Raw genomic sequence first — 17,398 nt, 5'->3', positions numbered from 1 at the left:
GGGGGGTGAGTTTGAACTTTGTAGTTTATAAGGTAATATTCCTTCAACAAATATTTGTTAACTATTTGTTTAGTGATCTTAATGAACACTGTTTAACCTGGAAAATATCTTCTTATTGTGACAGAATGGATAGTATTTCTGGTATTGTTCAAGTTATCTATGCTGTGTAATAAACTTAGGCATCTAAAAGAACAATTAAGTCATATTTCTCACTGTACTGGAGTTGACTGCTCAGTGAGGCAGTTCTCGCTGAGAGTTTTGTGATCAGTGGTGGCTGGGGCTGAAGTCACCTTAGAGGTTTATATACTGACTTGTCTGGAATGCAAGGATTTGGGGATGGAGTAGATGTGGCTTTAAAGACACCTCTACGTGGCTTCTCCAACATGGAAGCTTCAGGGGAGCCAGACTTCTTACATGGTGCCTTGGGACTCCAGAGGCATGTATCTCAAGACAGTAAGGCAGGTAGACAGGAGCTGTATTATCTGTTTCCTAACCTCAGAAGCCATGGTGAACAGTTCTATGGTCCCCTCTTTTTCAAGAAGAGGGGCTTATATGCTGCCTCTTGATTGAAAATGTATCAAAGAAAGTATAGACATGTTAATCACATTTTCAGTATCAAATTATATAATAGAAATCAACCTGGAGAAGAGGGTGACCAACCAGCGCGGTGTGCTGGAGCTTATAGGTGTCCTGGATGCAGGACTTTCAATGATAAAACTGGGAAAGTTTTGGATGAACTCAGAAGAGCTGATTGCCTGCAATTATTTACAATAAAGAAAATTGAAAGTGAGGTAGAGAACTCTTAAATAAAATACTCACTATGGCAATTCACTCAAGAACTACCAAATCATGTCTCATGAAAAACTACAAAGAATAAACACTTTCTTGAAAGAGTGATTCTTAGTCAAATAAAATTGACAGTCTTTAATAACACTGTCTCTTGCTTAGAGACTTAGATAATTTATCCCAGCAGCACACAAATATTTTTGATTGCCAAATAGTTCTTTTTCACATAAAACTTGTTAAATGAATCACATTTGAAAAATGATGAGTTAAATACATGCAAACAAAGCCATAAAAATGTCTATTTGTGTAGATACAAAGACATTAATATGGAGACACCTCTGAGGATCAGAAAATATTAGAGATTAAAGAGCACAGTGTAGCTGAAAATGCAGGCTTTGCATGTATTCTTGCTTACTAATTTGATCTTAGGTATAGGGAAATTGCATTGGTTCAGGTAAAGATTGAAGTACATAGTTAAGTCATGAATTTCCAGAAATGAGTCAATTCTGTTTTAAATAAAATAAAGTAACAGACACCCAAGCTGAAATTATCTGGCTAAATGTCTGTGTGGGGAAGTTCACACGTCCTCCTCACTTTCTGCTTCACTCTGATCAGAAACATTAGTCTTCTCCTTCTTTTGAATATCAAATTCACCTGCAGTGGAAAAATACAGGAGCATTCAAGTTTCTAATGCAAAAATGCAAAATACAGTTTGAAAAATATACTATAACTATCTTGAAAGTCATTTTATTCAAGTTGGGTTTAATAATTCTCTAGACATAGTTTTTGAAATTAGTTAATAAAATTTAAGAATATTTTTAACCACAATATGGTACTAAGATTTGAAGTAAAGTAACAGACTCCTGTGGTCTTTCTTTCTTTCTTCTTTCTTTCTTTCTTTCTTTCTTTCTTTCTTTCTTTCTTTCTTTCTTTCTTTCTTTCTTTCTTTCTTTCTTTCTTTCTTTCTCTTTCTTTTCTTTCTTTTTTCTTTCTCTTTCTTGCAGGGGTGTTGCATCATTAAAGTTCTTTAATAAACCCAAACCTGCAAGTTAGCAGTTCTGTAATCAAAATGAGATGCAATGTCCTAAAAAGTGTCGAAGAGTGGAGAGTTCGCTGATTTAGGGTCTAGATTTGCAGCCACTATGCTGTGTGATATGAGGAAACAAATATCTCAGAATCTTATATTCCTTATGTATAAAATAATGGGAGTCTTTTTATGTCAACACTTGAAGTCGCTGCACGGACAAAATGAGATAGTATATGTGGAGAAAAAAGGAAAATCAGTTGTGATTTTATGTTAATGCCATGGTAAGGAATTTGTATTAAGAAAGCTTAGCCTCCTTTCTGTTCGCAATGACCAGTTATGGAGTACTTTCTCATTGCCCCACCTTATGCTAAACACTCAGTTACTTTGTTTGAACAGCAACTCCGTTAGAGCAGCGATTTTCAATCTTTATGCTGCAAGAATTTTTAAAACATGTAATACCTGACTACTTAGTCAGGGGCACTAACATAGTTTCTCTTAGATTGTCGAATGAAAGAAAACGCCAACAGCCAACACAATAGCCGTTTGGTGTAAACGAATCAAAATTATACCTTTTGTGTGTGTGTGTGAGATTGGCAAAATATAACATATTTCTTGGTGTGCAGCAGAATTTTAGTAATTAGTTTATGTGTGCCATGGGATGAAAAAGGTTGAAAATCACTGTACTAGAGGGATATTATTCTCATTTTACAGATGAGGAGACTGAGATCAGAGTTAGAAAGTTGTTTCTCAAGATCACACATTTAAGTTAGGAGGAAATGCTGTGCCCATTCTCTTTCCATCATAATACATAGTGCCTTAGGCATCATGGAGATAAGATTTTGCCCTTGATTTAAAGAAGTTCTTGGAGATATAGTGTTATAGGCCTAAAAAGTATCCTTACGCAACAGTGGTAGCTATGTCTATTAGATGATATGACTTTATTAAGAAAAGCATTCTTTTAATTGAACAGAAGTATTTGTCAGGCTCCATGTTGGACAGAGCAAACACTATTACATATATTTCACCCAACAATTCAGCCCTGAAGATAGTACTTTATTCCCGTTTACACATGAAGAGACTAACACTCAGATTAATTTAAAAATTGCCTAACGGGGTGGTAAAGATGAAATTTAGGTCTGTTTATTTTTCAATCCCAAATTCTTGATTTTAAGATATATTACCTTCTATTTTCTACACAACATTTGAGAAATATTTCAAAGTAAGTTATCAAAATTAAAGGTAATTTTTTTTTTTAAGTACACTGAGCTAAAAGACAAAAACATTGATTGAGCAAATATTGTGAGTATAAAACCTTAGAAGGCTAAACATTACTTAGTGCCCTTTTAGCAATTTGCAACATGCCTATCAGGGGCTGTCAATCAATAATGACCCAATAAAATCAAGAGAGTTAAAAAGAGTACAACCCATTCAAAACAACTGTTTCAAATTTCCTCACCTAAACTTAATGACTTAATGCTAGTACTCATTTTGTCTAATGATTAATATTTGAAAACTTCTATTTTGTCTCCTACTATTGTACTTGGAGCAAAGGGACCCCTTAATAAAATGAATGAGGTAGTAAATTTTATGCTGCAGTATTTATGATTTTCCATTTTATTGGCGTTCCTAAAACTTCACTTTTCCTTATGCACATTGCTCTTTTGGTATGGTTTGCCAGAACAATACACCTTACACAAAATATCAATCAAATGAACTGAAAGAATATTGATTAATTCATTTGCACTTATGTTTTGGAAAGCAAAGTTTAGCTAAAAGGTGAGTCAAATGGAAAAGATGTTTTCCAAAGGAAAAAAAATTGAGAAAAGTACAAAAGAGAAAAAAAACAAAAAACTTGTCTTTGTTGAGCTCAGTTTTCATGGCTGGGTTGATGCCCAAGTAATCCCAATGTAACACCTTCCAATATTATTCAAAGGATCAATAATACTACTATCCATGCAAAGCCTGCTCTATTCCAAGGAACACTGTGGAGAGGGCATTATTACTTCATTGTGCCAATTTCACTGAAGAAAGTTTAAAGTTCAGAAAAGTTAAGGAATCTTACTGAGGTCACACAAATAATATTAATTCTGGACTTCACATTTCATCTGGCATTGATTTTTCTACTAAACATTTCAAAAGAGATTCAGACATTGTAAATTAATTTAGCAACTGCTCTTAGAATGCTCTAGCTACGTATATACATGCTAATAGGAAATGTGTGTTGTATGTGTGTATTTCCTATTATTTTTGTATATATTAAGGGACAGTAGTATCCTGTGCTTTTCATCCATGGCATCATAGTTTCACATAATTGGGGAAGTATGTGCTCCACTTCACAGATAAGCGTTTGGAGGCCTTTGTGGATATGAAAATGGGCCCTGAATGAGAACAGTAAGCTCTCTACTAATTGCTTATACTTAATATAGTTTCCTACAATTTGAAGATGCATATCAATAAAATAACTCAAAGGATCAAATTTGTATTACAATCCTATTTACAGAGAGATATCTGATCTTTGGTCAAAAGAAACTTCGTGAGATGACAAATTTCTGAAAATAATTGTCATATAATGCTAAAAGGGTGTGGTGTTTTATCAGTTGTGTGGCGTTTTTTTAATATCTTTATTGATTTCAGAGAGAGGAAAGGAGAGGGAGAGAGAGAGATAGAAACATCAATGATGAGAGTGTCATTGATCGAACCTGCAACCTGGGCATGTGCCCTGACCGGGAATCGAACCGCGATCTCCTGGATCCTAGGTCGATGCTCAACCGCTGAGCCTTGCTGGCCCGGCTGTATATCAATTCTTAAAGCTTCCTTAATACCAATCGCCAGCACCATCTCCAAATGTAACTAGAAGTATAAAAAGCATTATTTCTGATGCAATGAAACCACAACTTTTGCTTGTTTATCTTGACCTTCCATTATTCTTTTAAAGGTACACTTTGACCATCTTGTCCTTTTTCCTCTCATTGAAAACTAAAATGGGTCTATTTTCTTGTTTTATTTTCTATGTGTTGTTTACAAGACTGTTATCTAAAACCATTCTTACATTCCCTTGAAATAAAACTATCCTTAAACTTGATCTAGTGAGGAATGAGTGAGGGGTGGGGGTGGGGGTGATGGGCTTTTTCTCTCCTTTCCTGTTTACTTATTTTCTGAGGTCTAGCTAGTATTTTAGACACCTGGGTCTAAGCAGGTACAAGGAGCAGAGATAAAGGGATAAACTAGGAGAGATTCTTATTTGGCTAATGATGGGTACTGCTGTAGGCTGGCTTTAAGATCTCAGAGCCTGGAGGATCTGAGAGTGAACCCTTTTCTCTAAAGGGCATATTCATAGATTCTTCAGATTCCCCTGCTTCCCCTGGGTCATCTCTATATATGATGCTCTTCACCTTCACTTCACACAGACTCTTGCTCTTGGACTCCCATGAAATTCTTTGGCAGAACTTAAAATGACTCCAGTGCTGCACTTTCTCTCTATGGCACACATTTAATTCACCAAATATAAATACATCTCTTGCCCCAATAAACTCTGGGATCCAAGCAAATTCCAAAGTAGTTATTTCTCTCCTGTTGCCAAAGGTTGCTTTTGCTCTTTTAAGTATAACCCACGAACAGGGGAAACATTCTGTTGTTTCTGAGGGTCCCACAAAACTCTGTCTCTTGGCTTATGATAGGGAAAGATTCAACTTTCCCTTTGGGAAGGAGTATAGAAACTCACAGAATGGCAAAAGCTGTCTGGAGAAATCTCTTCTTATTCATATATTTTTTAGTGTTCTTTTCCAATAGAGAATCTAATTGTGGAATCAAGTCCTGTTTGTTTGTTTTTTGTTTTACAAAATTCTTCCTGTGGCAATTCCCTCATCTTCACTTTGATATTGATATTGGTATATATTTTGTGGACATCTTTCTTAAAACTAAGATTCTAATTGTCCGATTTTTACAGTTTGGTACAAAATGAAACATACTTCTAAGTGATCAACACAAGTTTTAAAGCGTTCATAAAGTGTTTAGTTCACTTGAAACTCTCGAATAAATTCAAGTCAGGGGGTCTCTCGTAAGCTAACCTTATAACTGGAAGACAGCAGTCATCTTAGTAGAATTATACTTCCTAGAATATTATAATTGTTCATTTTTAAATCTATTTTTGTCATTGTTGAGGACAGAGATTATATATTTTAAAATTTCTGTACTACATGGCCCAGCACTCTAGCTATCATATAGTTACTATAACATATATTTGTTGAACAAGTTGAACAAAAAACTCACCAGTTTAGAGACAAGAAGATGCATTTCTTAGCTATTAGCTAAGTTAAAATACTCTGACATAGTTTAATAATACAGTATCATATAATGGTCAGGAGTAAAACTGTTGGCTTCTAAACCTAAGTCTGCCATTGAGTGGAGCACAGGACTAGCACTGAAAAACTCCTGATGTCTTTTTAATTGCAGTTCTTCCACCACCAAATCTCACCACACAACTTGGTCTTTTTACCTCATAGATGGGAAGACGCAGAATATGGAAAATCTGTCAGATTTTTACTTTAAGTTCCTTTGCAGACAGAAGTTAATTTTATAACACAGGGAATAGGACCAATGTAAAATCACTTTTGGCGTGTAAGAGCTAGACTAAAGATGGGGGGGGGGCTTACTTTAGAATTATAAAATTTAAGTTTTACATTAGAAATTTGGAAATATAATTTCAACTAAAAAACATACAGGAAATAGGAGAATAACTAAAGATATAAGAGAATATTCCCAAAGACTAGATGGAGACAAAAACTTGACCCCATGGTAGGGAAGGAAAAAGTGGAAAGGGTACGCGTTGGAATAAAAGGCGGCTGAGTTTCTGAGTTTCTGGCCCTCTCCTTCTTGGCCAGGTTCCAGAGATGCGTGCCAGGAACTCCGGTGGTTTGGAGGGTCCCAGAGGGACAGGAGTAAAGACTGGCTTCCAGGGTAAATCCTAGGAAACTCCATGCCACGTGGAGGGGCAAAGAAGGGGGAGAGCTCTGAGCCTGAGAAGGTGAGCGCAGCCTAGGATTCCACATCCTGCAATGCGGTGGGATGAAGGCACAGTCTCTGAGTCCCTAGAGTCAGGATACCCAAAGCGGGGCCGAGCTCCTGAGCAGTCGCCCTGGTGCAGTCACTGAGGACCCGGGGGACCTGGGCATGGATAGCACCAACTGACACTGTCTTTACTGATGAATGACCATGGGTCCAAGTCAACAGCTCTTTCAATGAAAGATAAGCTCTCACGGGTCAAGAAGCTATAAAAGGAAATAATACTAATTGAATGATAGCCTGTATCATCTTAGAATACAATTGTAGGTTTCCTCTTCTGATAAAGCAGGATATTGTAGGGCTATTAGACAAATAGTTACCTAACTGACCATCAACAAATCCCTGTGCCAGAGCCCCAGCCACAAGTAAACTCCAAGCCCAGTGCCCATCACCATCCACTTCACTGAACAAAAATCGCTCTATTTCTATAATCTGCACTGGCCTCCACAGAAGGATTTTATCCTTGAAGCCCTCCTCTCTATTCTAGCCCTTGGCAATCTCATCTAGTCTCAGCTTCAATTATCACCTCTGTGGGAATGGCTCCTGCTGCTACCCAGTCATTGTTCCTTAATATTTATTTAAAATCTTGAGTTCCTTTGAAGATCACGCCCTCCAGTCGTGCCACAGTTCCATCTTTTTTGGCCTTGTCATCTATAGGCCTCTGAGTTTCCTTGAGGACATTATTAGGTCACAGATTTTCTCTCTATCCTGACTCATATGATCATCTATGAGTCTTTATTGCCCAGTGTCAAACCTTTTAATAACATTCACCTCTTAGTTAACCCAATATTTAAAACAAACCCACCACTTGGAATAATTTCAAATCCAACTCTCCAACTATGTCCTTTGAGATTATTGAAAGAAATATCAATGTCTAAACTTTCTGTGTAGTTTCCAAAAGACATTTTACAGGACTTAACTTTAGAATAAAACATTTCTCCTACCCTGCAAACAGTACATATCTTTTCTTTATTTTTACCTTTTTATGCATATTTTACCCTTTTTCTTTCCCTTGCTCTTGGCATCTTTCAAACTGATTCCTCAAATGTTCTGCTGTAAGTTTATCATTCAAGCCTCTGCTTCTAAGAAAGTTCTAATTCTTGGCACCTATTCAGTTCTGTCTCCTTCAGTTCAGTTGTTTCTGTTTTATAAGAATTGTGCTCACAGCAACAGCATTATCCTTGGACATTCTATAACTGTTTATTTTCATTATGATTTTCATTTTCAATATTAACTCTCTGCTAATATTCATTTGGAGGAAGATTCACCCTTGCTATACCATCGATGTCAGAAAAGAAAGTGAGGCCTGGTAAAGCCTGCTCTGCCCATCACTGTATTGTGCACATTTATCATGCCATTTAGTGCTCATGAAACCCTTCCCAGATTGATATAATTATCCCCATTTTAAAGAAGTGGAAATGGAGAAGTTAAGTGTGCTTCCCTTAAATCCAGAATTGGTAACTGATAGAATTAAAGTTTGAGATAAACAAGTCTGTCCCCAAATGTAAAATAATTAATCTGCTGCCCCTCTGTGGAAACCACAGCCTGGATGTCAGCCTAGTTATAATGGGCGTCTTCCATCCACTTAGAACACCATTTAAAAGGAAGTGTAACTATATTCCTATTTCATATCTTAGGAAACTGAGGCACAGAGAGGTTAAGTAACCTGATAATGCCATGCACTCAAGTATGTGCTTCAGTGTGTTATTTATTTATTCATGTTAAGTCATATAAATAAAATATGTTAAATCACATAAGTAAAATGTGGTATGCAAAAGGTGTACATTTTGGTTCTCTGGATTTTCTGAGTAAAATCTCACAGGTATACCAAATAGGTTTCTCTGGACTATTTCCTACTGAGAATGATTTTTTTCACTGAAATTCCCCAATGAGCTAACACTGTGTGAGCAAAAACTCTGAGCTTCCTGCTGCCTCTGATTCATTTTGATATTATTTATTCAGGACTTTCAATGCTCTCTTTTCTCCTTCCAAAGAGATCTGCTTCTGATTGTAAAAGACCCAGAAGCCCTATCCCCAGGCAAAGTAGGGAGATCTGTCTGATACTCCGTAAAGCATTATATATAAGAGATATAGCTTCAGGCATATGATTTTAAGTGACCGTATCATCAGTCAATGGGGCTACCAAAAGAAAATGTCATCATCAACAGAATTTCCTTAAAATTCTGCCTCAGGATCAATACTCTAGCTTCACAATTATAAGTCAATTTTCAAAAGTAAATGGACCTGGATAAGGTACAAGATCTTGACTATATCTGTGATGTACAACTTAAGAAAGTTGAAAGCACACAGAGGTAATTCCTGTGATAAAGTAGGATAGAGAATTAAGAGGCACAGAAGAAGAGCTAATGGTACCAAAAATTAAATTGGCTCACTTGACATTTTTTTTTGAAAATAGGAAAGATTTCCAGATAAAGAAAATAACCTTTGTCAAAAACCTTTCCCCTAAAAAAGTGACTTTGATTGACATCCACTTGTCAGGGCCTAAAAAACACTAGACAGAACATTTTTGAAAATTATTTTTTAAATCTATAATACTAGCTTATGCGCTACCATTTTTATAGGGGATGTGGTAGGTGAGTTTACATAACTATAGGAATCTGCTTTCAAGAATTTACTTTGAAAATAGAGGGATAATTGAATGAAGGGCAGACTTTAAAAGAAACATGAAATCGTAGGCATATATGAGAGATCCAATGCAAAATTTGTGTCCAGAGGATTTAAAAAACTTGTGAGCACATACTGTTTAATAATCCTGAGTGTCCTACTGATAATAAAAATGAGTGAAGGAGAAAGAAAAGCAATGTGGGTGTCTAGTAACATAAGAATTCACAGTTTACTCCAGAAAACTTTTAAAACTGAGTATAGTTATTGCTTTGTTTAAACAGGAGAAAAAGGCTTAAGTATGTTATAGTACACCAAACCCTTCAGGGAAATGGAAAATACCTTGTCCGACAAGGGCACACAGGTAATTGTTTCTTCTGGTAAGCTGCAGCCCTTGAGTGCTCATTTATGTTACCACTAAGGTGAGAGCGAGATTTTAGAGCATTGTAAGTATCTATGTATATGTAACACACCCAGTCAGAAGAAAGACTCCATCCACGTGTGTGTGAGATGAATTATACTGATGTCTGTTATAAATCGCTAACATAGCTCATGAGATCAATTAAGATGTTCAAGCAGCTACAAAAAGGATGATTGAGGCAAATGGTAACATCAGGATGACCATATGGTAAGGGGAAACTAGAACTGTTTGGACATAAAATGAGAGCCATCGGAATTCCAGTTACAATCATACACTGCACAGCAAGGAGATAGTAGAACGAGGCAGCCAAGAAAAATACTAGATGAAGAACAGTTTGGGCAGCGATAAAGACAAACAAGCTTGTGCTTCCAAGTCAATAAACAGGTGCTCGGAACACAGGGTGACGTCATCTGTGTCTGTTCTCTTTCCCTTCCCCAGACCAAGAGCCTCCTGGTTTACTGCAGGGCCAGGTAATTGTCAGAGAAGTAGCTCTTGGATTTTGTACATAGCAAAAGAGATTTTTGGGCAGAGTTTGGCCAAAGGGAAAATATTTCTGAAATGAGACCACAAAAGATTGTATTCCCTCTGCTTTTCCAGGGACGAGCACATGAATTGTGTTGCTCTATGTATGATCTAGGACGATTTTTCTCAAGGATGCCCAGTGGACTGTGCACTATGAGTCATCATCACCACAGGATATAATGGCCTTTGGAAAACTTAGCTTACCTAGAAATGCATTATCAGGTGATAACAGCCTTGACAGTTCCTGTCGCCTCAGCAGTAAGGTCTAAAATGTTTTCATTTTTAAGATTTTCTTCAAACTGCAAACTGTGATAGGCTATTTAGCCTAACTTTTCACAGCAGTTTTAAATCTATATTTACTAATGATCCCATCATGTGTTGAAAGGAAATACACCTTGAAATCTTCATCAATTAAGGATATTGAAATATAAGAGCTTAACCCAGCCCTCTAGATGGAATGTGTCTTTTGGAAAATTCACTAATCTTTTTATTCACAAATAATGAAACCACTCTGAATATACTCAAGCTGTCTGAAGCTAAATGGAATCTCAGACTGGGGAACATTTCATAATCAACTAAGAAATAAAATGATCTTCAGAAGATGCTCTGGCAGGAAGTATCCTGTTTAAGAGAAGGAGTTTTGAACAAATGTGGAACTTTACATGAGACACTAGCAGATAACTTCTCTTTACCTGGATCCCTACATCTTCAAAATAGATATAATAATTGAATCTACCTCATAGGTTGGTTGTGAGGATCAAATGATATAAAACTCATAATGTGCCTAATGCAATATTTGTTATACAGGAAATGTTCACTAAATATAGTTATTATTCACATTATTATGAAAATAACAAGTGAGAAGCAAAAGGAGATTCTTGTTTATGTCAAGTAGAAAAACACAAGAAAGTAAGTGGTTCTAAAGTGTTAGTATGCATAAGAATCACCCAAGGAGATTATTAAGAATACTGATTTCGCCCGGCCGGGAGTGGCTCAGCGGTTGAGCGTCAACCTGGGATCCAGGCGATCAGGGTTCAATTCCCGGTCAGGGCACATGCCCGGGTTGCGGACTCGATCAATGGCTCTCTCATCATTGATGTTTCTATCTCTCTCTCTCCCTCTCCTTTCCTCTCCCTGAAATCAATAAAGATATGTTAAAAAAAAAAAAAAAAGAATACTGATTTCTTGCCCTCAACTCCAGAGACTTTATTTATTTTTCACATAACATCCTCTGGTGATTCTGATACAGGTTATCCACCAAGTATAGTTTGAGAAACATTGAAGTAAGACATTTCTTGTTAGGTTGCTAACAAGCTTACTAACTATAATCGCTAATTCTTACTTTGGGAATACCTGTTTCTATCTAATGGCTTGTACACATTCTCTGATGTTATTAAATATATGTAGCAGCTTAAGTCGATGTGTAGCATCCTAATTTTCTTCAGAGAAAAATCTTTGTACAACAGAAATAGTTTCATATCTTTTCTTAAATAATTTTCTATAATGGTATTATTCAGTTATTTTTCATCATTTATCAAGCATCTTTTCCAGGCACTGTCCCATGGTCTGTAGTTATCCTAATGAAGGCATATTGTCCCTGTTCATAAGGAGCTTACAGGATGGTGAAAAAAATGAGTAAGTAAAAAAATTTAAATATAGTATTATAAGGATTATAGACTTGTGAGCAAAGGATCATGTGAAAACAAATAGAGACACACCTAAGAGGAGAAAGTTGAGACCAGAAACATTATTGGGAGTATGTCAAGCAGTTTGTAGAGGCTCACATTTCAATTCAACAAGTTTTGATAAGTTTCAATTTTCCCCCCCAAATCATTGTGTTAGGAAAAGGTATAAATTGAAGAAAGCATGACTCAGTTCTTGTTATAAATGTGCTTATATTTTACTGAAAATTTTAAGTATGTCACAAATAATCATTGTTGAAGAAGAATATAACAAGTTTACAGTAAAGAAATGTTTCTTAACCTCAGTACTATTAACGTTTTATTGCTGGGAGCTGACCCATGCTCGATAGGATGTTTAGAAGTGTCTCTGACCTCTACCAATTAGTTGGCAGTAGGCTTCCTGTCTTCACTAGCCCTTCCCCTAAATCTTGACAATCAATGATATTTCCAAACATGAACAAGTATCCCACAGGAAGCAAAATCACCCCTAGTTGAGAATTAGTGCATTAGAGTTACAAAGTTAAACACAAAATTGGAAAGAAAGAGATAAATTTCAATCAAAGTTTATCAGGGAAGACTTTATGGAATGGAAAGAAGTTGAGTTGGGCCTTTGAAAAGGCAGTGTGAAAGAACTTATTTTAAGAAAAAAAGGCAATGACTAGAGAATTGGCTGCATGAGAGAAATGCAGATGTAAGATCATGGGAATTCTGAGGACATGAAGAACACTTGAATGTTTTGGAGCAAAAAGTAATATGCTCTGTTATTAGAAAGATAACTGATGATAGTATGAAGAATGCATTGGGAGGGATAGTGGCAGAAGCAAATCCTCTCCCCCTCAAAAAAAACCCCTCTATGGATATTTATAAAGGAAGTGGACAAAAGGGGATGGGTCAAAGAAACACTATGCAAACTAGGCAATTCTAATGAGAGCTGAGTAGGAGAAATAAGTTTCTGGTCTGGAAGTCTTGATAAAAGGTGTTGTAATAAATGAAACAAGAGACACCTAATGAAGAAGTGTTGTCAGTGTAGACATAGGAATGGAAAAGACAATTAATTCTGTTCTATTGTTCATAGCACATCTTTGTGAAAATATTCAAGTCAATAGGATGTGCAAATCAGAAGCTCAAGAGATGACAGCCTTCAAGTTTCAAAATACACATTTGACTCTTAGAAGCTGAACCGGGGTAAAGAAATACACACAAGTGTTTTGAATATAAAATTTGAGGTATTAGTACATAGAAAGTGAGTGTTGAGGAAAAATAAGGCTGAAAGATAGCAATTAGAAATGTCCTATAATAATAATAATAATGAGAAAGGTGCCAGAAAAGAAGTCATTATTTTTGGATATTAGCAATGCTACTTCACCAATAACAACGCAGAATTTATACTATTGAATAACTTCTTCATACAATATCAACTTTCCACTGTAATTAAAATAATGAAAACTACATGAGTGAAAAATTAAGAAATAATTTATTAGTCTCACTGTCATATTTTAAAGTTAGAATCTTTGTTTTTGTTTTTAAAAATCCCCTATTAAGTTCTGCATTATACAATTTATAAACACTGCTTTCTGGTTTTCAGTTTTCAGAACCATTATATACACCAAGCCTTAAAATGTAAAAAGTGTAAGAATATACATGAAATCAACTTTGTGATTTAAACATTATGAAACAACTGAGAGAAGTTGAGACAAAAGAGGGATATTAATTTCCTCATTTTATATAATAGGTAATTCAGGAGATAACAACCACAATTTTACAATTGTTTAAATGTGTCCCTTGGCATTACAAAGGGACACCTTCCAATTCAAGGTGAGTGAATCAATATGTTTGCTTCTTATTGTTTAAATCACCCCCAATGTAATATAGGAACTAAGTGCAAAAATGGGATAACCCCATAATTGTAAAAATAACTGGTAAGAGGTATTCAAAAGCAGATGGGATTCTCAGTTTATTCTTAGACCAGTTAAAATGTGTAGCCATAACCCAGAATATACTCTGACAAGTTTACATTTTTGTCAGAACCTCAGAGTAGCTTTAAGCACAGAGTCTGTAAATATGATGAGGAACAGGAGTTAAAAGTGGGGCTGAAAAGAGGCATATTCATTAAGATCTACACATGGAAAAATTAGTATCTTCCTACCCTCCTGTCTCTATGCACAGATGGAAACAGCTTGGTGTCATTCTGCAGGTAAATTATAAATGAGTAAATATGTAAATGAATTTATCATTTAGATAGTTTCATAACTTTTAACATAGGTGCTGTTTCTCTCAGTGCCAAGTCTTCTTCAAATTGTAGTAGAGGGATTCCAGTCTGAAAGGCATCTCCCTTGCTCACTCAGTTCCAAGTAAAGGCTGAATTTGATACTCCTTTCAAGGCACGCTTTCTACTCATGGGAGATGATGATTGTAGGATTTTTCTACTTACAAAATAGCAGAGGAAACTCACATGAGTTACCAATTCTATTTTTTATTTATTTATTTATTTATTTATTTATTTATTTATTTTTGTAATAGATCTTTGTTGACTTCAGAGAGAGGGAGGGAGAGGGAGAGAGAGAGATAGAAACATCAATAATGAGAGAGTCATCATTGATTGACTGCCTCCTGCGCACCTCCAATTGGAGATGGATTCCGCAACCTGGGCATGTGCCCAAACTGGGAATAGAACCTTGATCTCCTGGATCCTAGGTTGATGCTCAACGGCTAAGCAACATCTGGCCAGGAAGAATTACCAATTCTTAAATATTAAATACAAATGCATTGCCAAGAATTCCTATATATGTATATATAGAAAAACTCAGCAAAATGGAGGAGAGCACAAAAACAAACAGAAAACTTAACTGGAAAATAAAAGCCAACTCTGGAAATGAAAAATATCTTAAAAAATAACTTTTATGACTCTGTTAAGAGAGTTTAAGAAGGTATCATATTAATGCACAAAAGAGTATGATAAAGAAATAATCATTGAACAAAAGGAGCTCTTTTCAAGAGCTAAAGGGCATGTCTCCAGTTTAGAGAGGTTCAATACATGCCCACCAAAATATAAAAGAAAAGATCTACAGTTAAACATAACCTCTATTGAAGAGAGGAAAGTTTAAGGAAAAAAATCACAAACAGTACCAATTTCTCAATCACAGTTTTGGATTCTAAGAGCTTGTGAAGCAAAGTCCATACAATTTTAATGAAAAATGAATTTGAGCATAGTATTTGATACCCAGCAAAACTATCACATTTTGTAAGATAATAAGGACATTTTGAAAGATGTAAAGACTTTTCTTTCATGTAACTTTAAAAGTTCATTGAAGTGATACTTCATCAATACTCAACAATATTGTATTAATTATGTATGGTGCCAGGTGGGTACGTGAAATATCAAAGGAACACTTTGTAAAATAAAGTATATGGTTGTCTAACCACAGTGTTGAACACCTGAAACTAATAAAAAATAATGTTAAATGCAAACTGTAACTGGGGGAAAAAATTCAAATAATAAAATAAAAAAGGAAAATATCCAGACCTAAGAAGATAAGTGATCTTGCAAGCAGAGGATTCCCATCATGCCAAATGTTTAGCAAGCCTAGAGAAAAATAGTACAAACTGAAACAAGAAGACAAAAAAGTTAGTGAGAAAATATTACAAATTACTAGAGAGTGTGTAAAACAGAATAGTTGAGGGACTGGAAAATTCACAAAGTAAAAGTTACAATAAAAGTTATTATTGTCATCCCACTAGAAAAAATAAAAATATTAAAGAAAACTCTGTCATATGCTGGGATAGAACAGATTTTACATGTGAGAACAAATGGGTTTTAATAGATACATATGTAATGTGACACCCATACAGTATATGTTACAGAGGAAAGCACAGGATTTAACAATTTACACAGAATTTGGAATGAGACAAAACTAAGTATGAATCCCAACTACACTGCTATCTAGCTATATGGACATAAGTAATTTATATAATTTTTTTCAGCTTTAATTTCCTCCAATGTAAAATAAGGGTAAATTAGCACCTGTTTTGAAAGGCTATTGTATGAATTTGAGAAAATGCCTGACATATAATAGTTATTCTCTAAATGGTGTCTATTGGTACTTTTACTATTAACAAGCATATTTACCTAGTCTATTGGCATCATGAAAATACAGTGAAGTTTATGTTGTTAATGGTTTTACTTTATTTTTTTAAATATTCATGTTAGGCTGAAATAAACATAAAGCACACAAATAATATATTTAGTAAAATTATCACTCAGGAATCTTAATTTTATAAATGGAATATATGTACATGTACAAAATCTAATAATTTTTAACATGATTATAAAACTAGGCCTGTTGAGATTACTGCACTTTGCCTTCCCAAACTACGAGTTTAAGTCCTAAAAATACACCAGGTTATCTCTAGCTACCAATAAGAACTGGGAGTTGAGCAAAACCCAAGAATTGTTGTGAACACTAAGCAATAGTTGCTTACAAGTATATTATTGAAATGTCAGACCTCATAGATCTGATCATGTTGATTTCTACTATTTCTGTGCCCTATTTATTAAAACAAACAAAATAAAAATGTGCCTTCTATTGCATTCTAATTTGAAATACAAAGTGGAAAAACTTGCAAATGACTTATCACTACTCAATTTCTTATCAAAAATTGCCAGCCCTAAATATTGGCACTGTTAAATGGCCCCTAATCTCCAGCAATATGAAGCTCCACTTACCCATGTAGTGCTAGGGAAGAGAGCATATGAATCATGCAGGTGGCAGCATCACTGGAGGCTCTCATGATGGTGTAGATCTGAAAACTGTGAATCATTAGCATTGTTGTAAATGTCAGTTGTCAGACTCTCAATGTCATCTCAGGCTCTATTCCTGCTTTTTGCTAGATCTGCCATTGCCACAGGGGTTGTAGGCACTGCATTATTTAAGTATTCATTACAGAGTTGCTATCCTTTGATGGTGTTGGAAAGAGAACAGTGGCCAGCTATCTCCATGTATGCCACTTGGTATGTAGAGTGGGTGGCACAGCAGGAACCAAGTAGCTCCGGTGCAGACCGCACAGGCTGGATCAGAAGGTAGCAATCACACATAGTTTAGGCCTATTTGTTCTGTTTCATTTGAAAGCTGCCTTAATTGTAGACTTTGATATAAAAAATTCTCTATAGTAGTTCCCCCTTATCCACAGGGGATACGCTCAAAGACCCCAGTGATGTCTAAAACCACGGATAGTACCAAACTTTATACATACTATGTTTTTTCCTCAAGCACATTTAAA

At 35.6% G+C, this 17,398-nt stretch overlaps 1 pseudogene; it reads right to left on the bottom strand.

Annotated features, from left to right (window-relative positions):
• Nucleotides 1–16,945, bottom strand: part of LOC107524586 (Golgi-associated plant pathogenesis-related protein 1-like) — an 81,239-nt pseudogene extending 64,294 nt beyond the window's left edge.
• Nucleotides 16,946–17,398: the final 453 nt, after the last annotated feature.

The sequence above is a fragment of the Miniopterus natalensis genome, chromosome 8 (assembly GCF_054644295.1).
Source record: "Miniopterus natalensis isolate mMinNat1 chromosome 8, mMinNat1.hap1, whole genome shotgun sequence".
Lineage (NCBI taxonomy): Eukaryota > Metazoa > Chordata > Mammalia > Chiroptera > Miniopteridae > Miniopterus > Miniopterus natalensis.
Note: the sequence above shows the minus strand (reverse complement) of the source record. Positions and strands in the feature narration are given on the sequence as shown.